The 24,022-nt window shown below is 45.7% G+C and overlaps 1 protein-coding gene across 1 annotated transcript in view; it reads right to left on the bottom strand.

The window, feature by feature from the left end:
* RAB10 (RAB10, member RAS oncogene family) overlaps positions 1–24,022 on the bottom strand; it is a 181,530-nt gene that overhangs the window by 60,739 nt on the left and 96,769 nt on the right. The gene's annotated exons all lie outside the window — the stretch shown is intronic.

The raw sequence follows: 24,022 nt of genomic DNA, 5'->3' as shown, positions 1-24,022 counted from the left end.
TGTCATATGAAAAATTAACTGCACCAATAAAACCGTTGCATTATCACTTTTATTTACACTTTCAAGAATATGAGAACACATTTTAATATATGAAATTTTCCACTTGAAAGTTAAGTGAAACTAAACTAGTAGGGGGGTAAAAGTCATTACCATTCAAAATCTATGGTTCATCTGATGATTGGCTGTGCTTTATGTAGATTACCTCTCCACTAACACCATTTACCTTCTAATGTAACTCTGCATAACCACATGAAAAAAAAAAAAAAATATATATATATATATATATATATATATATATATATATATATATATAAAAACACACTACAACAAATGCCAGAACCCTTAGCCACACTTATCACCTCGCGCTTAGACTACTGCAACTTGCTTCTCACAGGTCTCCCACTTAGCCATCTCACTCCTCTTCAATCTGTTCAAAATTCTGCTGCACGACTAATATTCTGCCAGTGTCGTTATGCTAATATTAGCCCTCTCCTCAAGTCACTTCACTGGCTTCCTGTTTCCGCATACAGTTCAAACTCCTCTTATTGACCTATAAGTACATTCACGCTGCAGCTCCTCAGTACCTCTTCACTCTCATCTCTCCCTGCATTCCTCCCCAGGAACTCTGTTCACTGGGTAAATCTCTCTTATCTGCACCCTTCTCCTCCACTGCTAACTCCAGACTCTGTTCCTTTTATCTTGCTGCACCATATGCCTGGAATAGACTTCCTGTGCCGGTACGTCAAGCTCCATCTCTGGCAGTCTTCAAATCTAAGCTAAAAGCCCACCTTTTTGATGCAGGTTTTAACTCCTAGCCCTTATTCACTTGTTCAGAACCCTTATTTTATCATCCTCACTTTAATATTCGCTTATCTCTTGTTTGTCCTGTTTGTCTGTCCTAATTAGATTGTAAGCTCTGTCGAGCAGGGGCTGTCTCTTCATGTTCAAGTGTACAGCGCTGCGTACGTCTAGTGGCACTTTAGAAATGATAAGTTGTAGTAGTAGTAAATGCAAACTTAAAGACCCACAATATACTGAGAAGGGACTATATATTTCGCAACATAACTTTCTTGATACAACACTGTCGTGATAAAGGGGAAGTAAACATCACACTGCTTCAGGACTCAATTTTGGCAAAACTGCTTCAGACAGCATGTGTTTTTGCCTCCAACACAATCTTTTTTTCAAAGTCTCTCTTTGCCTTCCTTATGAGGCCTTTGATTTGACTTGCCATTCCTTATGCTATTTCCTAAATATTTTCATTCAGATCCTTTCCCCATTTTCTGAAAGATTTTTTTTTAAAGCTCTAATAGCTTCCTTCACCTCACTTTTTAACCACGATGGCTGTCGTTTGGCCTTTCTTCCTCCTTTTTTAATACATAAAATATATCTGGGCTTGGGCTTCCTGGATAGTATTTTTGAACAGCATCCACACCTGATGTAAAGTTTTGACCTTCACAGCTGCTGCTTTAAGGTTTTTTTGTTTTGTTTTTACCGTTCTTCTCATTTTATCATAGTCTCCTTTCCTGTGTGTATTTACTTCAGAGTTTATATCAAATATATACAGGTACTCTTTGGAGTAGCCTAGTGGTTAGTGCAGAGGACTTTGATCCTGAGGAACTGGGTTCGATTCCCACTCCAGCTCCTTGTGACTGTGGGCAAGTCACTTAACCCTCCATTGCCCCAGGTACAAAATAAGTACCTGTATATATGTAAACCACTTTAAATGTAGTTGCAAAATACCACAGAAAGGCGGTATATCAAGTCCCATTTCCCTTTCCCGTCCAAGAGAGAACAGAGGTGAGGCACACAATGTGTGGGAATCTCTGTGTATACCTGGAAAAATCTTCAAAATTATCTAGGAGATAGTGTGTAGGTAACCTAAAATCATGTCACCCATTTGTATAGCAAACTCATTTCACCTGTCCACAAAAAGTTGTTTCCTCAATACTTGCGATACTAGGGTTTTTCTGGGTCTAAGCTTTGTAAAACTTTACTAAGCAAGTCTGTGGTAATCTCTCTGGCAAAGAAATTGGATCTATGCCAAAACTGTAAGCCGTCATTTGAAAGTTGGTGCCTTTATTAAACACAACTATAGTGTTCTCTTAGGCTTCCACAATTGGTGTCATGATCACTGAGGCTGTGTGGATTGTACTGTGTCCAGGTAAGTGAAATGGACATTTCAGTCCTTGTGCAATAGCTTCCTTCAGTGTGAAGAATGTCCATTTCACTTACCTGGACAGACAAAATTGATCAAGACTGTACTGTCATGTAGCAGTGAATGCAGCATTTGTAAGAAGATGTAATTAGCCCACCAAAATAGGTCACTGCTAAGTCCTTAGATGATACAGACTGGCAGAAAGGGTAAACAAAGGAATTCCTTTAACATGCTCATTTTTTGTTGGTGCCTTACTAGTCTGAACCACATCCACCATGATAAAGATGAATCACTGGACTTGGATAAGTGTAATGTGTTTTAAGCTCATACTTTAAAATAGTCCCAAGTTTTCTCCTGCAGCCCTTTTTTTTTTGCCTCCAGTATTGATGGGAAAGCACTGTGGGAAGAGGCAAAAGGCATACTGGTACTAAGGAAATTTTATGGGAATATTTAATGAAGTCTGCTTCTCCATTGTACTAACCTGGGCCTGAATGGCAATATATAAAAAAAAAATTCCTTTGTATCCATTTATGTAATGCCAAGGTGCGCTCTGAACAAGGCCAGTTAATCACAGCTATAACTGACTAAAATATTAAATTAGCTTCCACTTTCATTTATTGTTGAGAAGTTAGTTATCTGAGAAAGCACTTGTGTCCCATTTCAGGGTTTCACTTTTTTTTTTACATAGCTTTTAACAACTAAAATATTCAATTACTTTTAGCACTTATAGGTTAACATTTTATAGAGATTAATGCATTACATGTTAGACAATTTTAAGCTGTCCACTTTTTCAGTTCAAACAAAGTGGTTGTTTTCAGTTTTAGGCTTCTATAAGAAAGAACCTGGCTGAGTCCGGGCACAATACAGACAAAACTCTTGAACCACAGCAGGGTGGAAAGATGGCAGTGCTACCATAATGGTCTTTGTGTGTGGGTACCAGAGGAGAATTCCTGGCAGCTTTAGAGGCCATTGAGGATTTCTGAAATTCCTCCAGCACTTTAACTGAGATGAAGAAAATACAGAAGAAGGAGGCAATTAAGGGAGAAAAATACTACAGTACCGTACATACGCCAATATAAACTTGAGAATACATTGAAATATCCCCCCCCCACACACACACACACACAAAAAGCGGGACACAAACCTTTAATATAACCTCCCCCCCCCCCCCCCCAAGTGGTTCAGCATTTTCCCCCTTACCTTCCTCCTGCAGCTGATGCTGTGCAAAGGAGCAGTGTCCCTGAATCACCAATCTGAGGTGGTACAGCAACTCTCAGCATCGCAGTCGGCTGATGCACATGATCAAGGCAGGAGGCAGCAGACCTAGAGCGAGTGCACCAGTCAATCACGATGCAGTCAGCATCAGCAAGAAGAGATGCCATACCATCCCAGACTGGTTATCCAGGGACAACACTGAGGGACTTTAATCCTCCTTTCCCACAGCATCAGCCAAAGAAGATATGGGCAAAAATGATGGACACCACAGAAACTCGAATGCACACTGAGTTGCAATTTAACCTTTGGACAAAAATTCCTTGGCTTATATTAGAATATATATAATATTCTCTAAAATGTCCAATAGGAAAGCTTTAAATCTCCAATGATTCAAGCAGAAAAATCTTGCTAGAGATGCAAATGGTTTTCAGGGTAGAATAATGCCGTATATGTCAAACACAAGATGAGGCAATAGGACACCGCCTTTGCTAAAGGCAAATTGCTCAGATATGTCACGACCCAATGGAGTGCTCCAGCATTACTTCATGGTGTCAGCGTTCTTCAAATTGCCATCCGCAATAAGTTAACAGAAATCTGGAACTTTCATGCTGTTGAAAGGCTCAGGAAAAACTTTACTGCTTAAAATGTATTCCTGCCATTACACACTGGGTTGGAGTCAAACCTTTCCCTAACAAAGGAAAAGGATACAGATGGTATCAGTCTTTGAGCAATAAGCAAAAGAAAGCAAGCAGAAGTTGCTCACTTGTTCACAAGTTTCTCAGAAGACAGGTACCAGCCTCGCTCATGGGTCTTATCAGAAAAAGCCCAGAATGGAGAATGTAAACAAAGTTAACAACTTTCTAGAGCTATTCTTAGGAGAAGCTAATACATAAAGGAGGCAGGTAGGTTTTTGAGAACACCTGTTATAGGTGCTAGGATTCCGAAGCTGTAAGGTTAGCTTTAAGAATAAAAACATACAGAATGGCTATGAGCAACTCATACTTTTGGTGAAAAGTGGCCATATAAAGGTGGGCCTTGGAGGTGACAGAGTTGGATTTCAAAACAAAGATTTCACAAGACATGCTGACCAAACTTACTCTTGCATCAGGTATTCCTTTCAAAAACAACAACAGAATATGGATGCACTGAGAAGTCCATGTTACAGCTTTGCAGATATCTTCCATGAAGCTACCACCAGGGCTCCAACATTATGTAGCCTGATTTAATCTCAGTACCACCGGGTCTTTTCACTTAGGTGCCCTATTGATAGGTTGCTTGCCTACTGTACCCACAACCTGAGTTCAAATTCCACACTGAGATTTCTGTCAGGTAGTCAGACTGACCAACTCAGCTATTCATCCACCCTTTTTTTTTTTATTTTTTTTTTAACTAAACCAAAAGTACTCTGACTTAGCTGGGATGTAAAGATGACTAGGGAAGGCAATGACAAACCATTGCCTTAACAGTCTCCCAAGAAACCATCAAGCAAATGGCATCTCCCATAAGTCATTCATGACTTACGTACTTTTTTTTTTTCTTTATAAATAAAAGGCAATGCAGGAAACTATGTGCCTTCATAAAATTAGACTCCTAGAACCACCCCCAATTGTAAGCAAATGCCAACAAACATTAACACTTGCTCCAAAGTTAGTGTGTGTGTTTACAATGTGTACGTTTGTATTTTATGACACATACATCACAATTCTGCCTCCACTCTCCCCAAAATATGGCCTCAAAAATAGCTACATGCAGCATGAACACAAGTACATGCCATGCTCTCAGGCAGACATAGGTAAGTGGCCATGGAATTTTGTAAAAAGCCTTTTCTGCATGTATGTCATCAGAAGCAAGCCCCACAAACTGAACTAAAACTAAAAAGACAGGTTTACCTTCTACAAAGTGACAATGCTTGCCTGTTGCACTGGGCTAAACCCTAATGGATCTACACTTTACAACGGTCTCTGACAGAATTAATTCAAACAGTTTTCTGTGGAACAGGAAAAGAATTTATTACTTTTTTTTTTTTAATTAAGCAAGATAGCAAAACTTTTCTATTCAATGCTAAGGACCATCTAGGGGAGTTTTTCCTAGAAGCCTAGAGGATTTGAGACGCAAGGCAAAAGATGGCATAAAAGTTACACACTCAACATCCAGGCTGTAAATGCTAAGGACCTGCTGGAAGGCTTCTACTGCTGATTATAAATTGTCCATTTACAATGCTAAGCGATCCTATTATTCCAAGAAGATTGCAATTGGGTCAAATGACTCCTAAACTATTTCAAATAGTTCACAATTTATTCAATGACCCTGCACACAGTCTTGTTCAAATATCTCTTTCTGCTACTGCGTTTGCAACATTTTTTGAAAATAAGAATTGATATTAGATCCCAATTTTCACTTATTTGATCTCTAGACTATTTAGATCAGTCTACTGAATATTTTGTTGGAATGTTAATCAATACTGGCAAGAATTTAAGGTTGTTAATTTGTAACAGTTAAGTAAGGCTGTAACTTCTTTTAGCAAAGGTTACTTTGCGCTGCTGGACCCTTGTCCAGCTTCTAAGTTGAAATATCGTCCAACTGAGGGAGTCTTATGGCTAATGACTTTAATCAATTTAATGCTATGATTGGGTTACTATCCTGCTAATATTAGTTCTATAACTATTCTTCCCATACTCAAAAGACCATTCAAAATCTACGCCTGAATGTTCAAATTACAGACCTATCGCTAACACACCTTTTCTTGGCTAAGATAATAGAATCTATTGTGAGGTTACAACTTCAGGATTACTTAGATTCCTTTGATATTTTGGACCACTATCAGTCAGGATTAAGAAGGTTTTACAGTTCAAAAACATGTCTTTTCTCAGGTCCAACGTAAGTGTTAGCTTTAGTTGATAAGGGTATTCCTTCTGTTCTTATGCAGCTAGACCTTTCAAGCTGCATTCGACGTAGTTGACCATGATTTTTTGATGTTTTGAGTCAGATAGGTCTGACTGGCAGGGTGTTTTGTCTCTTTCTTGAAAAGTAGGAATTATAAAAATAACCTACAAAAATGAAAGATCTCCCTTTTGAGCACCAGCTTGTGGAGTCCCACAGGGCTCATCATTACCCCTTAACATCTATTTTAGCCCTTTGAGTAAACTACTCAACACTAAATTTGTCTTATTACATCTATGCAGATGATGTTCAAATAAATTTTCTTGTTACTTCTACCATTCAAGATCTATTTGATCACACACAGTATTGTTTATCTCAAATTTTCAGGTGGATGCCTGACAAATTAACTTGAATGCAGACAAAACTATTTTGCTCTGGGTCAATGGTAAACCTCTCCGTTTCCACCTGTTATTTACTTTAGGTGGCAAAACTATTTTATTCCAGAATGTTGTCAAAAGCTTAGGTGGCTGGACTGATTTGAAAGGGGGCTTTCATGTTAAGAAATTATTCATTACTACTTTTTTAAACTCAAATATCTAAGACAGGTAATGTTCCTACTTTTCATTAGATGACCTGCAGAAACTAGTTCAGGCATTGATTTTTTCCCCAGAAGAGACTATTGTAATTTTCTATTTGGGACCGTCATCTACATCCCTGTCTAACTTCAATTACTTCAAAATACTGCTGCTCACTTACTGTTTCATAAAAGTATGATCATTTCACTCCTTTGTGTTTGATTCTTCGTTGGTTGCCTGTCCAAGCCAGAATACATTTCAAAGTTTTATGTTTGATACACAAGATTTTAAAATGATTGTTGTGCAGATTATCCTTTATCATTAATACTAGTCAATTTTTTAGGAGTACAACTAGGCTGCTGCATTTTTCTAAACCTAGGTTGGCCACTACTTCTAAGAGGCTTTTTACATATGCTGTAGTCCTGATATAGAATACGCTACCATTTGAAATTTGGACTGAAAATTAATTAAGGTTCAAAAATTTGGTGCTTTTTCTCATTATTATTCTTAAGTTGGCATATGTTTTCATAACTTGTATTATTTTTATTATATATTTTCTTCTTTTACTGTGTTTTTTTATTGAATTTGTACACTATGTTCTTCATTGAATTTATATATTATGCTTTCTTTATTGTAAACCATTCAGAGCTCCTGGGTGCGACACAGTATACATGTTATGTTAACCAAGTTCTCCTGTTTTGCATGATCAGGACTGAAGAGCATCACCTTAATAGTGAGTGCTGAATAACTTTGCTCCTAAGTGAGATAATTTAGAAACTTATACGTTTACTCAGATTCCCTTTTTCTAGTATTAAATTTTATTTAAAGATTAGGGCAGTATGTGTGTGTGGGGGGGGGGGGGGGGGGGAGAGATTTAATAATAGAGTGATAGCTTTGCCATTTTTGATGCTGCCAAATCTGAGAGGATCCCCCAAGTTCTAAAAATAAGACGTAGGACCCTGTCATATAGAAAGCAGTAATGGAGTTGAAAGACACTGCTGAATCTGTTAGCTACTCGAGACTGGATACCAATGAGGAAGGTTTCTTGTATTTGGACAGGAGTTTCTTTAACAAAATCCTTAAATCGTTGCTGCTTTGTGGTGAGAGCAAAGATATCTTGCTTTTTAACTGAAACACAGTTAACTTGGTTGTCTGCCTGAACAAAAATAGAGTACTTGAAGACAAAGATTCAAAGGACAAACTATGGCTTAGTTTCAGGCAACTGAGGAGGGGCAACCATTTGGACTTTTATCAGATCCCTTGAGTGAGGTGGGAACCTAAGTGGACTCTCTACCTGGAGCTGGAAGCATCCATTTTAAGGACAGAATAATATTCTATCTGAACAAAGGGAACATGTTGCATGACAGTTGTCAAACATCCACTACTACTACTATTTAGCATTTCTATAGCGCTACAAGGCGTACGCCACTACTGAACCATATTTTGAAACTGAAGGTTGACAGAGGGTGGGTTATGTTAGTTCCCTTGAAACTCGACATCCTATTGAGGCTGTCATTTTCAGAACAGCAAATGAACTATAATTTGCACTACAACAGCCTATAATCCAATATTTGTAAATAAGCACTAGCTATTAATTTCTGTCAAAGCCTGTTTATGGTGGATATTCAGCATCAAGAAATGCATTCACTTTGATGGCAGAAATGCCCTTGCATGCAGTGTGTCTAGAATAGCCCTTATTAACAAGACATTTGCACCCTACAAAGAGGATTAACTTCTGAAAGTTGTTTATAAAGCATGGACACTGGAGCAAGCTAATCATCTCATTCACTAGGATTAATACAGAGAGAATTTTATGACGACTTTGTATCGCTCCATGGTGTGACCTCGAATGCTGTGTGCAATTTTGATCACCGCATCTCAAAAAATATATAGCAGAATTAGAAAAAGTAAAGAGAAGGGCGATGAAAATAAGGGGGATGGGACGACTTCCCTATGAGGAAAGTCTAAAGCGACTAGGGCTCTTCACCCTCAAAAGAAATGGATGAGGGGAGATATGATAAGAGGTCTATAAAATACTGAGTAGAGTGAAAAGGTAGACAAGAATCGTTTGTTACTCTTTCCAAAAATACTAGGATTAGGGGACACGCAATGAAGCTACTATTTAAAACAAGCCAGAGAAAATATTTCTTCACTCAATGTGTAATTAAACTCTGGAATTCGTTGCCAGAGAATGTAGTAAAAGCAGTTAGCTTAGCAGGGTTTTAAAAATTTGGACAGTTTCCTAAAAGCAAAATCCTAAGCCATTATTAAGATGAACTTGGGAAAATTCACTGCTTATTTCTAGAATACACAAATTGAAAAAGGAGAGCTGATTGGCTCAACAGCAGTATCTTGAAAAAAGGGCGTCTCATCCAGTCACAGCGACACTTGTATGCGTCTGGCTTTTAATGAGCCTATGTGCTCGTGACGAAATGTAATCATCGACTGCCCCCAACCTCCAGTGGTGCACTAGAATTATTTGCTGTGAAGTTCCTTATATTGAATTCTAAATATATATGCTTTGATATCGCATTCTAATCATCACTCTTTTTTTATTGTGATTTTTTCACTAGTGCATTCACGGGGTTTAAAGTCTTTCCTTACAATACTAGTTATACTGTTGAAGTCAAAATAAAGCCTGAGGGGTACAACAATCGTTGGATTGAAAGTAACACAAGAACCCACAGCTTCCAAGGATAATTGAGATAAGTTTATACTTGTCCTTTTTCATACCGCTTTATTTTGACTTCAACAGTATAACTAGTATTGTAAGGAAAGACTTTAAACCCCGTGAATGCACTAGTGAAAAAATCACAATAAAAAAAGAGTGATGATTAGAATGCGATATCAAAGCATATATATTTAGAATTCAATATAAGGAACTTCACAGCAAATAATTCTAGTGCACCACTGGAGGTTGGGGGCAGTCGATGATTACATTTCGTCACGAGCACATAGGCTCATTAAAAGCCAGACGCATACAAGTGTCGCTGTGACTGGATGAGACGCCCTTTTTTCAAGATACTGCTGTTGAGCCAATCAGCTCTCCTTTTTCAATTTGTGTATGCTACAATTACTTTGAGGTAGAGCATAGCCATTCATTTTTCTTTTTGTATTTCTAGAATAAGCAGCATAAAATCCATTTTACTCTTTTTGGATCTTGTCAGGTACTTGTGACCTGGATTGGTTACTGTTGGAAACAGGATACTGAGCTTCATGAATCTTTGTTCTTTCCCAGTATGGTAACACTTATGTTATGTAACTGTACTAGAAGCCAGGTCGGCAAGGTAGGAAAAACCACAAGATGGCCTGGTTTGTGAAGATGTGCAGCCACAACTACAGGCACTTAGTGAAAACTATGGGGGACAATGCAGGACCAAAAAAAGGGAGGATGCTGTACTGGTCCTTGTAGAGTTGAAACCAGAGATAAAATCACTTATAGCATAGACAGATTGGAGTTTAAACATCTATGAGATCCACACCTAGTCTTCCTTCTCCAGAAAAAGTATGACTGAGAGTAACGTGTACACTTATGAATTTTAAATTGTACAGAAAGTTTTAATCCCCAAGGTCCAGGAGAGGGCACAGACCTCCTTCGAAACTGGGAAATACCTGTAAAAGAAACCTTGGTCCATTTCAAGGAGAGGCACTGGTTCATCGCAGTGGACTGTAGGAGATACTGACCTCTTCCTTCCATACACTGGTATGGGCCTGGGGTAGATGAATCATCTTAAGGGTCCATTGGATAGTTACAATAAAAACTCAGTCACTAGCTTGTCTGCACTATGTTGAGGACCCAGCAATCTGTGATAATTTGCTCCTACTGCTGAAGGAAGACGTGAACCCAACTTCCTAGAAGTAAAACAGGGTGTACATTTGGCTGGCCTCTGTTCCGTTAATGTGACTAGATTTGCTACAGTTGACTAAATGAGAAGGCAGCTCTTTTACGATAGTAGCAATCTCAACAATATTGGGAAGAACTAGAATCCCTTGAAGGAGTAATTGGCTGACCCAGTGGTAAGTGTTGTAGCATTGTAAGACAGACCAGTGGTCTTATATCCACAGTCTCATTTACGCTGTTTCCAAATAAGAATCACCAAGGTATTATTGGGTGTCCACTAGTTCAGTGTGAACATCCATAAAGACCAGCGGAATGTAATCAAGCTAGATATCTGGCAGCTATGGCAGAAGCAGAGATTCTCAAAGATGTATCTTGGATGCAATATGTATCAGATGGGCTCTACACTCATATGCCCCTGCTAAGATGGTTGTGAGCTGCGATCATGATTGAGATGACAGACTAGAGGAGACCATCTGCACCTTCAGGAAAACGGTATGCATGATAACATATTATATAACAATGAACAGCTATATGGTTGAAAGCATCCGCTCCTGGAAGATCACAAATGGTTTAAGATGTGCAGGCCTTTACCAGAAGGAGTATTAGAGAATTCTGCACTTTGGCTTTTTTCATGGCTACAACTACTACTCTGGAATTTTAGAGGTGCAGCAACTGCCTTGGCACCTCTATAAAATTCAGAAGGTCAAACATCAGAACATAGTCTTGTTTCTTGTTGAAGGGGAAACATTTTGGCCATGTGCTGCTTAAGTTTTTAGTACATGCCCTCAGGAGGTGGCTCATTTCTTGCTGGGGTAGGAGACTAAGAAAATTTTTATGGCGTATTCATCTACCTCAAGAGATGATTTGAAGAAAAGAAATCTGGATCTAAGATTCTTCAAGAACAACTGCAGCATACCTGTGGCAATGTCGCTGGCAAGACTTGCACTAGGTGCACGGCAGTATGACAGCCTCTATCTGTTCTGCGATGACTCTTGCACCATTTAATCAGTAGAATATGCTGAAGATAAAACCTCAATTCTGCACTTAGGCACACACTGAACACCGATATTCTGTTTTCCTGTGCTTCAGAAGGTCTTGTAGACAACTTCCCCTCAGGCCTATGTGAATGCTCAGAATGCAGTTGCACTTTGGGCCTGGTAAATAGAACCACTGGCCAGTTTAAAAGATACCTGGTGGTGCTCTTTAGTGTCTGTACTTCAGAAGTCTTGAAGAAGCTGTGGGTGTATGGTACTTCTCCCAAGAATGGTCTGGTAAAGTGTGTGGAACTAGTCACTCACGGCAGAGGAAGAGTTCTTATCCTTGTTCTCCATCAAAAGAAGCCTCTTTTCTGCCTTACAGAGAGGTTACATTTGAGGTGGTCCTTCCTTGCTCATGACGACATGCAAGTAAGCGAAGATACATACCTGTAGCAGGTATTCTCAGAGGACAGCAGGCTGATTGTTCTCACTGATGGGTGACACCCATGGCAGCCCTGAGGTCCGGAAGTCTTCCTAGCAACAAAAGATTGCTAGAGCCTACAGTCACGCACAGGCGCACGCACCACGCATGAGCGACCACCTTCCCGCCCACCGCGCGGGGACATCAGTTAGATCAAAAAGCAAAGATGAAAATAAGGTACCACTCCAAAGGGGAGGAGGGAGAGTTTGTGAGAACAATCAGCCTGCTGTCCTCAGAGAATACCTGCTACAGGTATGTATCTTCGCTTTCTCCGAGGACAAGCAGGCTGCTTGTTCTCACTGATGGGGTATCCCTAGCCCCCAGGCTCATTCAAAACAACAAAGAAAGGTCAATTGGGCCTCGCAACGGTGAGGCCATAACAAGGATTGACTACGAAGAAAACTACTAACTGAGAGTGCAGCCTGGAACAGAACAAAAATGGGCATAGGGGGTGGAGTTGGATCCTAAGTCCCAAACAGATTCTGCAGCACCGACCGCCCAAACCAACTGTCGCTTCGGCTATCCTGCTGTAGTAATGAGATGTGAATGTGTGGACTGAAGACCTTGTCGCAGCCTTGCAAATCTCTTCAATAGTGGCTGACTTCAAGTGGGCCACTGACGCCGCCATGGCTCTAACACTATGAGCTGTGACATGACCCTCAAGAGTCAGCCCAGCTTGGGCATGAGTGAAGGAAATGCAATCTGCTAGCCAATTGGAAATGGTGTGTTTCCCGACAGAGACTCCACTCCTATTGGGATCAAATGATACAAATAGGAGGGGCAGACTGTCTGAAGGGGCTTGTCCACTCCACATAGAAGGCCAATGCTCTACTGCAGTCCAATGTGTGCAACTGATGTTCAGCAGGGCGGGTATGAGGTCGGGGAAAAAATGTTGGCAAGACAATTGACTGGTTCAGATGGAACTCCGACACCACCTTCGGCAAGAACTTAGGGTGAGTGCGGAGGACTACTCTGTTGTGATGAAATTTAGTATAGGGAGCATGGGCTACCAAGGCTTGGAGCTCACTGACTCTACGAGCTGAAGTAACAGCCACCAAGAAAATGACCTTCCAGGTCAAGTACTTCAGATGGCAGGAATTCAGTGGCTCAACAGGAGGCTTCATCAGCTGGGTGAGAACGACGTTGAGATCCCATGACACTGGTGGAGGTTTGACAGGGGGCTTTGACAAAAGCAAACCGCTCATGAATCGAACAACTAAAGGCTGTGCAGAGATAGGCTGACCTTCTACACGTTGATGGTAAGCACTGATTGCACTAAGATGAACCCTTACGGAGTTGGTCTTGAGACCAGACTCTGACAAGTGTAGAAGGTATTCAAGCAGGGTCTGTGTAGGACAAGAGCGAGGATCTAGGGCCTTGCTATCACACCAGATAGTAAACCTCCTCCATTTGAAAGAACACCACTTCGTGGAATCTTTCTTGGAAGCAAGCAAAACTCGGGAGACACCCTCGGAAGCAAATTCTATGCTCTCAACATCCAGGCAGTGAGAGCCAGAGACTGGAGGTTGGGATGCAGAAGCGCCCCCTCGTTCTGAGTGATGAGGGTCAGAAAACACTCCAATCTCCACGGTTCTTTGGAGGATAATTCCAGAAGAAGAGGGAACCAAACCTGACATGGCCAGAAGGGAGCAATCAGAATCATGGTTCCTCGGTCTTGCTTGAGTTTCAGCAGAGTCTTGCCCACCAGAGGTATGGGAGGATACGCATACAGAAGGCCCTTCCCCCAATGGAGGAGAAAGGCATCTGACGCTAGTCTGTCATGGGCCTGAAATCTGGAACAGAACTGAGAGACCTTGTGATTGAGCTGAATGGCAAACAGATCCACCAAGGGGGTGCCCCACACTTGGAAGATCTAGTGTACCACACTCGAGTTGAGCGACCACTCATGAGGTTGCATAATCCTGCTCAATCTGTCAGCCAGACTGTTGATTACGCCTGCCAGATACATGGCTTGGAGAAACATACCTCGAAGGCGAGCCCAATGCCACATCTGGACGGCTTCCCGACACAGGGGGCGAGATCCGGTGCCCCCCTGCTTGCTGACCTAGTACATGGCAACCTGGTTGTCTGTCCAAATTTGGATAATTTGGTTGGACAGACTATCTCTGAAAGCCTTTAGAGCGTTCCAGATCGCTCGCAACTCCAGGAGATTGATCTGAAGTCCTGATTCCTGGAGGGACCAAACTCCTTGAGTGTGAAGCCCATCTACATGCGCTCCCCGCCCCAGAAGAGATGCATCCGTGGTCAGCACTTTTTGTGGCTGAGGAATTTGAAAGGGGCGTCCCAAGGTCAAATTGGATCGAATGGTCCACCACCGAAGAGAGTTGCAAAACCCGGTGGACAAATGGATCACATCCTCTAGATTCCCGGTAGCTTGGTACCACTGGGAAGCTAGGGTCCACCGAACTGATCTCATATGAAGGCGAGCCATGGGAGTCACATGGACTGTGGAGGCCATGTGGCCGAGAAGTCTCCACATCTGCCAAGCTGTGATCTGCTGAGATTCTCTGACCATGGAAATGAGAAACAGAAGGGTGTCTACTCTCATCTCAGGGAGATAGGCATGAGTCCAGCAGAGCCCCTATGAATTCTAGTTTTCGAACTGGAAGGAAATGGGACTTTGGGTAATTTAAAACAAACCCGAGTAGCTCCAGGAGTTGAATAGTCATCTGCATGGACTGAAGAGCTCCTGCCACCGAGGTGTTCTTCATCAGCCAATCGTCAAGATAAGGGAATACATGCACTCCCAGTCTGTGTAGCGACGCTGCGACCACCGCCAGGCATTTTATAAAGACCCGGGGTGACGAGGCCAGACCAAAAGGCAGCACACAATACTGGAAGTGCTGCATCCCGAGACAAAACTGAAGATACTGCCTGAGAGCTGGAAGTATCGGGATGCAAGTGTAAGCATCCTTTAAGTCCAGTGAGCATAGCCAATCGTCTTTCTGAATCATGGGAAGAAGGGTGCCAAGGGAAAGCATCCTGAACTTTTCGCGTACCAGGAATTTGTTCAGGGCCCTTAGGTCTAGGATGGGACGCATCCCCCCTGTTTTCTTTTGCACAAGGAAGTACCTGAACAGAATCCCAGCCCCTCTTGCCCGGGTGGAACGGGCTCGACCGCATTGGCGCTGAGAAGGGCTGAGAGTTCCTCTGCAACTATCTGCCTGTTCTGGAAGCTGAAGGACTGAGCTCCTTGGTGGGCAATTTGGAGGTGTAGAAATCAAACTGAGGGTGTACCCTAAGCGGACTATTTGGAGAACCCACCGGTCGGAGGTTATGAGAGACCACCTTTGGTGAAAAAATGTTAACCTCCCTCCGACTGGCAAGTCGTCCGGCACAGGTACGTTTATGGCGGCTATGCTCAGCTGGAGCCAGTCAAAAGCCCGTCCCTTGCTTTTGCTGGGGAGCTGCAGGGGCCTGCCTGGGCTACGCTGTTGACGCGAACGAGCGCGCTGGGGCTGAGCCTGAGAAGGCTGTTGGGAAGATGGAGTGTACCTACGCTTATTGAAAGAACAGGGAACACTCCTTCTTCCCCGGAAAAAAACGTCTACCAGTTGAGGTAGATGCTGAAGGCGCCCAGTGGGAGAGATTATCGAGGGCGGTTACCCGCTGGTTGAGCTGTTCTACAACCTGCTCGACCTTCTCGCCAAAAATGTTATCCCCCCGGCAAGGAACATCCGCAAGCCGCTGCTGGGTCCTACTGTCCAGGTCAGAAGCACGCAGCCATGATCTGGATGCAACATCAAAAAAGTGTCATAAGCACCCCTGCACAGGAATTTACGACACGCCTTCAGCTGCTTGACCACATCCTGAAAAGGCTTGGCTTGCTCCACAGGGAGCTTATCTACCAGGTCCGCCAGTTGCTTCACATTTTTCCGCATATGGATGCTCGTGTACAGCTGGTACGACTGAATCTTGGACACGAGCATAGAGGACTGGTAGGCCTTCCTCCCAAAAGAATCAAGAGTTCTAGATTCCCGCCACGGGGGTGCCGAGGCAAAATTCCTAGAACTCTTGGCTCTCTTGAGAGCGGAATGCACAACCATAGAGTCCTGAGGTTACTGGGTCCTCATCAACTCAGGTTCTCCGTGGACCCGATACTGGGACTCAACCTTCTTAGGGATGGTGGGATTAGTTAAGGGTTTCGTCCAGTTCCTAAACAATGTCTCCTTCAGGACATTATGCAAAGGAGCAGTCGACGACTCCTTAGGTGGCGAAGGATAGTCGAGGACCTCGAGCATCTCAGTCCTAGGCTCATCCTCAGTAACCACCGGGAAGGGAATGCCCACAGACATTTCCCGGACAAAGGAGGCAAAAGAAAGGCTCTCCGGTGGAGAAAGCTTTCTTTCAGGTGAGGGAGTGGGGTCAGAAGGAAGACCACAAGACTACTCGGATGAGAAATACCTGGGATCCTCTTCCTCCTCCCATGAGTCCTCCTGCTCGGTATCGGTCAAAAGCTCTCGAACAGCAGTCCGTAACCGTGCCCGCCTCGACTGCGAAGAGCCATGTCCCCGATGGTGTCGTCGACAGGCCAACTCCCTCGGTGGCGATGAAGCTCCCTCCAACAACGTCGACAGGGAGTCGACCTGGGTGGCAGCCGAAGCCGCAAGTGGTACCAGTGCCAGAGACCTCACCACAGGCAATGAGCCAGCTGGTGCTTCTGTCAACGGCACCGAGGGCGCAAGTACCCCCGGTGCCAATACAGCTGGGCGCATCAGCCCTTCCAGGAGACCTGGAAGAATGGCTCGGAGGCGCTCATCTAGAGTCTCTATCGGAAAAGGCAGGGGAGCCGGTACAGGAGACGGAGGCAGAACCTGCAAAGGACGAGGAGGTGGTACCGGGCTGTCCATCGACTGACGCATCGACACCTCCTGAATAGAGGGGGAGCGGTCCTCCCAGCGTCGACGCTTCTCGGGTGCCGATTCCCTTGACGCCCCGGAACACCCGGTACCGTGTCGAGAAGGAGACCGATGCTTCTTGGACTTCGCCCGAAGCACGGCATCGATACCCCTCGGTACCAATGAGGACGACGTCGAATCCAAACGCCTCCTCGGGGTCGGGTCCGAAGATGGTCGGTCCCGATGGGCCTGCGAAGCAGGAGCCTCCGAGACAGGTGGAGACCCACTCGACGGCACACTACTCCCAGCATGCGCTGGTCTACGGACAGCCATTACCTGCACTCCCGAGGTCGATGCGTGCTCTGGTGCCGACATCGACACCACCGAACTCGGTACCTTTGTCGACGTCAAAGTACCGGGCAAAGCTATAAACAGACGGTCCCGCTGAGCTTCTCTCGCTGCTTGTGTCCGCTTCTTGAGACTGAGAGACAATTTGCAGGCGGCTGGGCGATGTTCGGGCCCAAGGCACTGAATACACCACGTGTGTGGATCAGAACCCGAGATTGCCCGGCTGCACTTCTTGAAGCCGCTGGGAATCCTCTATGTCATGGACGGAAAAATAGCGGCGGCGAAGTCAAAGTCGACGATGGTTCCAAAAGAAAGGCACAAAAAGAGAAAAAAACAGAATGGGCAGCCGCAACGGCGGCGAAATGAAATTTAGCTGGCCCAAACTAAAAGTCTAAGGAAAAAAACTTATTTATTTTTTTTTAAACAACCGCTCAACGGAGCCTAAAGAAGAAGAAAAGGAGAAAACATGCGAAAATCGAGAAGAAAAACCGAAGGCTTCTCAGGACACGCTGAGAGGGACCAAAAACACAGTCTCTCAACCACGGACAAAAAAAAACTGCTGTCCCCGCGCGGTGGGCGGGAAGGAGGCCGTGCATGCGCGACCAAAGGCTCTAGCAATCTTTTGTTGCTAGGAAGATTTCCAGACCTCAGGGCTGCCGTGGGCGTCACCCATCAGTGAGAACAAGCAGCCTGCTTGTCCTAGGAGAACAATGTTTACATTCAGTTATAGTCAGAGATCATAGGCAAATGAGGCATTTCAAATGAGTATAAAAGTTCCAGATCTTTCTGCCACACTATGGAGAACGACAGCAACCTGATTTCTGTGACATGCTGGAGTTTTTTTTTCTTTTGGAAAGACAAACAAAATAAACAAAGAAAAGCCAACACCACAACATGAAGACGTCAAGGTTGAAAATCTCTCAAACAGTTGAGGCACCTTTGTTTTTGCATCCATCAGACAGAGCAGAACACAAAACTGAGGTACCAAGGAGTCTATTGCACACAAGGGCTATGCATGCTCAAATCTTTTACATTTAATTCTGAGCTCTGGGAGAACTGTGCTATCCCAATGATGTGCAATAAAATTGCCCATTTGTGTGACAATTATATCTGCATGTTGATAATCTTTTCTCTTGTTTGGAGAAGGATACTGTTCACCAGTACAGAAAAGGGAGGAAGTGGGAAGGGCTGGATACCAGAACAGGACCAAGGCAAGACAGGTTCCTTCCCCCAATCCTCATCTTTTATCCCACTCCTCAGCTGCCTTTTCACCTCCATTCCCACCCTAAAACCTCATCCTCCACACCAGGCTCTGTGTCCTCAACCCATCCAGTCTACCTGCCGGTGAACAGAAGAACCTCAAGCCTTGTCCACTTCTACCACCTTGGTCAAAATAGTGCAGTACGGATCAAACAGGCAGTGGAATGGGGTAGGCACTGGGGCCAAGCAGTGGGGGTGGTGGGAGGTTACACTGTATGGCCCCTCCAACCGATATGGTGTTCCGCTAACCCTGGTTCAAACTGCAAGTCAGGTCCCAACCCAAGGTTCTACCATTCTGCTTTGCTACTGACCAAATTAGATCAGTGAAGCAGAGCAGCCAGACCAGAAAGAGAATCAGATGGGAGGGCCTCCTGCCCATCCCTGGATTTCCATTATTGTGCAGGCACTAAGCAAATCTTTGAAAACGGTAGTTAAGTTTTGTAATCATGGCTGTAGCATGTCAGAACATGACAGCGGTCTTGGTTAGAGTCGAGAAGCTAAATTCGTACATTTTATTGTGCAGGCACTAAGCAAATCTGTGGAAAAGGTAGTTAAGTTTTTGCAATCATGGCTGTAGCATCACAGCAGATATTCAAATAAATTAACTGGGGCTTCCATGACTTTGCATTTTCACTGCCAAAATTACCAGAACATGACAGCGGCCTTGGTTAGAGTCGAGAAGCTAAATTTGTACATTTTTATTTCTAAATCTTAGACTTTTTTTTTTTTTAAGCCACAGCAGAAATTAAAAAGGTATTGAAGGAATCTCGGGCATCCTTGAAGCTCCGATTGTGTTCCCTGATTTTTTTCTCAGTAACCAGCACATCCCTGCCGCTACTACCGGTCTGAGTGGTGACATTACTTTTGGTAGGTGCCCGGAAACAGATAACTTGCAGCGGGAATATCTCAGTGGCGCCCTAACGATATAAAATAATATTTGGCTACGCCGCCACATGAGGAACACTATGGGGCCTAATATGTATGTGCCCCTAACGGAAGGTGTGGTGTGGATTGGATATTTAATCACCTCTTTGACCTCAGATGCAAATTTCTTTAAAATTAGTCACCTTATTTTCTAACTCCTCCTACTCTCTTATAGTGAATGATACATACCTGTAGCAGGTGTTCTCCGAGGACAGCAGGCTGATTGTTCTCACGACTGGGTGACGTCCGCGGCAGCCCCCACCAACCGGAAAAAAGCTTCGCGGGACGGTCGGCACGCAGGGCACGCCCACCGCACATGCGCGGCCGTCTTCCCGCCCGTGCGCGACCGCTCCCGCCAGTTGAATGACTAGCAAAAGATGAAACACACAACTCCAAAGGGGAGGAGGGAGGGTAGGTGAGAACAATCAGCCTGCTGTCCTCGGAGAACACCTGCTACAGGTATGTATCATTCACTTTCTCCGAGGACAAGCAGGCTGCTTGTTCTCACGACTGGGGTATCCCTAGCTTTCAGGCTCACTCAAAACAAGAACCCAGGTCAATTGAACCTCGCAACGGCGAGGGTACAACAGAAATTGACCTACGAAGAACAACTAACTGAGAGTGCAGCCTGACCAGAATAAATTCGGGTCCTGGAGGGTGGAGTTGGATTTACACCCCAAACAGATTCTGCAGCACCGACTACCCGAACCGACTGTCGCGTCGGGTATCCTGCTGGAGGCAGTAATGTGATGTGAATGTGTGGACAGATGACCACGTCGCAGCCTTGCAAATCTCTTCAATAGTGGCTGACTTCAAGTGGGCCACTGACGCTGCCATGGCTCTAACACTATGAGCCGTGACATGACCCTCAAGAGTCAGCCCAGCCTGGGCGTAAGTGAAGGAAATGCAATCTGCTAGCCAATTGGAGATGGTGCGTTTCCCGACAGCGACCCCTAGCCTGTTAGGGTCGAAAGAAACAAACAATTGGGCGGACTGTCTGTGGGGCTGTGTCCGCTCCAAGTAGAAGGCCAATGCTCTCTTGCAGTCCAATGTGTGCAACTGACGTTCAGCAGGGCGGGTATGCGGCCTGGGGAAGAATGTTGGCAAGACAATTGACTGGTTAAGATGGAACTCCGACACCACCTTCGGCAGGAACTTTGGGTGGGTGCGGAGCACTACTCTGTTGTGATGAAATTTGGTATATGGAGCATGAGCTACTAGGGCTTGAAGCTCACTGACCCTACGAGCTGAAGTAACTGCCACCAAGAAAATGACCTTCCAGGTCAAGTACTTCAGATGGCAGGTATTCAGTGGCTCAAAAGGAGGTTTCATCAGCTGGGTGAGGACGACGTTGAGATCCCATGACACAGTAGGAGGCTTGATAGGGGGCTTTGACAAAAGCAAGCCTCTCATGAATCGAACGACTAAAGGCTCTCCAGAGATGGCTTTACCTTCCACACGATAATGGTAAGCACTAATCGCACTAAGGTGATTCCTTACTGAGTTGGTCTTGAGGCCAGACTCTGATAAGTGTAGAAGGTATTCAAGCAGGTTCTGTGCAGGGCAAGAACGAGGTTCTAGGGCCTTGCTCTCACACCAAACGACAAACCTCCTCCACTTGAAAAAGTAACTCTTTTTAGTGGAATCCTTCCTGGAGGCAAGCAGGACCTGGGAGACACCCTCCGACAGACCCAACGCAGCGAAGTCTACGCCCTCAACATCCAGGCTGTGAGAGCCAGAGACTGAAGGTTGGGGTGCAGTAACGCTCCGTCGTTCTGCGAAATGAGAGTCGGAAAACACTCCAATCTCCACGGTTCTTCTGAGGACAACTCCAGAAGAAGAGGGAACCAGATCTGACGGGGCCAAAAGGGCGCTATCAGAATCATGGTGCCGCGGTCGTGCTTGAGCTTCAGTAAGGTCTTCCCCACCAAAGGTATGGGAGGATAAGCATACAGGAGGCCGGTCCCCCAATGGAGGAGAAAGGCGTCCGACGCTAGCCTGCCGTGTGCCTGAAGTCTGGAACAGAACAGAGGCAGCTTGTGGTTGGTCTGAGAGGCGAAAAGGTCCACCGAGGGGGTGCCCCACTCTCGGAAGATCTTGCGTACCACTCTGGAATGGAGCGACCACTCGTGCGGTTGCATGACTCTGCTCAGTCTGTCGGCCAGACTGTTGTTTACGCCTGCCAGGTATGTGGCTTGGAGGAGCATGCCAAACTGGCACGCCCAGCGCCACAGCCCGACGGCTTCCTGACACAGGGGGCAAGATCCGGTGCCCCCCTGCTTGTTGACGTAATACATTGCAACCTGATTGTCTGTCCGAATTTGGATAATTTGGCAGGACAGCCGATCTCTGAAAGCCTTCAGCGCGTTCCAGATCGCTCGGAGCTCCAGGAGGTTGATCTGCAGATCCTTTTCCTGGAGGGACCACAGACCCTGGGTGTGAAGCCCATCGACATGAGCTCCCCAACCCAGGCGAGATGCATCCGTCGTCAGCACCTTCGTGGGCTGCGGAATTTGGAATGGACGTCCCAGGGTCAAATTGGTCCGGATGGTCCACCAGAGCAGTGAAGTGCGGCAACTGGTGGAGAGGCGGATGACATCTTCTAGATTCCCGGTGGCTTGGAACCACTGGGAAGCTAGGGTCCATTGAGCAGATCTCATGTGAAGACGAGCCATGGGAGTCACATGAACTGTGGAGGCCATATGACCCAGAAGTCTCAACATCTGCCGAGCTGTGACCTGCTGAGACGCTCTGGTCTGCGAAGCGAGGGACAGGAGGTTGTTGGCCCTCGCTTCGGGAAGGAAGGCCTGAGCCGTCTGGGTATTCAGCAGAGCTCCTATGAATTCCAGAGACTGGGTTGGCTGGAGATGGGACTTTGGGTAATTTATCACAAACCCCAGCAGCTCCAGGAGTTGAATAGTGCACTGCATGGACCGGAGGGCTCCTGCCTCCGAGGTGTTCTTGACCAGCCAATCGTCGAGATATGGGAACACGTGCACTCCCAGCCTGCGTAGGTACGCCGCCACCACCACGAGGCACTTTGTAAACACTCGTGGGGCGGAGGCGAGCCCAAAGGGCAGCACACAATACTGAAAGTGCCGTGCGCCCAGGCGGAATCTGAGATACTGTCTGTGAGCTGGCAGTATCGGGATGTGAGTATATGCATCCTTTAAATCCAGGGAACATAGCCAATCGTTTTTCTGAATCATTGGCAGAAGGGTGCCCAAGGAAAGCATCCTGAACTTTTCTTTGACCAGGAATTTGTTCAGGCCTCTCAGGTCTAGGATGGGACGCATCCCCCCTGTTTTCTTTTCCACAAGGAAGTACCTGGAATAGAATCCCTGCCCTTCCTGCCCGGGTGGTACGGGCTCGACCGCATTGGCGCTGAGAAGGGCGGAGAGTTCCTCTGCAAGTACCTGCTTGTGATGGGAGCTGAAAGACTGAGCTCCCGGAGGACAATTTGGAGGCAGGGAGGCCAAATTCAGGGCGTATCCGCACCGCACTATTTGGAGAACCCACTGGTCGGAGGTTATGAGAGAACACCTTTGGTGAAAAAATTTTAACCTCCCTCCGACCGGCAGATCCTCCGGTACGGACACTTGTAGGGCGGCTATGTTCCCGTGGATCCAGTCAAAAGCCCGTCCCCGGCTTTTGCTGTGGAGGCGCAGGGGGCTGCTTAGGCGCACGCTGTTGACGAGAACGAGCGCACTGGGGCTGTCCCTGTGCCTGACGAGGCCTTCGGGCCGGCTGGTTGTACCTACGCTTCGCAAAGAATAGGGTGCAGCCTGCCGGGCCCGGGAAAAACGTCCACCTGTGGAGGTGGATGCTGAAGGCGCCCGGTGGGAGAGCTTGTCGAGAGCGGTTTCCCGCTGATGCAGTTGGTCCACCATCTGCTCGACCTTCTCACCAAAAATGTTATCCCCCCGGCAAGGGACGTCGGCCAGTCTCTGCTGGGTGCGGTTGTCCAGGTCAGAGGCACGCAGCCATGAGAGTCTGCGCATCACTATACCTTGGGCCGCAGCACGAGATGCCACGTCACAGGTGTCATAGATACCCCTGGACAGGAACTTTCTGCACGCCTTCAGCTGCCTAACCACCTCCTGATAAGGCCTGGACTGCTCCGGCGGGAGCTTCTCGACCAGGTCCGCCAGTTGCTGCACATAGGTCCGCATGTGAATGCTCATATAGAGCAGGTATGATTGGATGCGGGTCACGAGCATGGAGGATTGGTAGGCCTTCCTCCCAAACGAGTCCAGAGTGCGAGACTCCCACCCCGGGGGCGCCGAGGCGGTATCCCTCGAACTCCGTGCCCTCTTGAGAGCAGAATCCACGACCGCTGAGTCATGGGGCAATTGTGGCCGCATTAGCTCTGGGTCGGAGTGGATCCTGTACTGGGACTCTGCTTTCTTGGGAATGGTGGGGTTAGTTAATGGTCGCACCCAGTTCCGAAGCAGCGTCTCCTTAAGGACATTGTGCAGCGGCACCGTGGAGGACTCTCTAGGTG

This window comes from Microcaecilia unicolor, chromosome 3, assembly GCF_901765095.1.
Source record: "Microcaecilia unicolor chromosome 3, aMicUni1.1, whole genome shotgun sequence".
Taxonomy (NCBI): Eukaryota; Metazoa; Chordata; class Amphibia; order Gymnophiona; family Siphonopidae; genus Microcaecilia; species Microcaecilia unicolor.
This window is presented reverse-complemented; position numbering and strand designations above follow the sequence as displayed.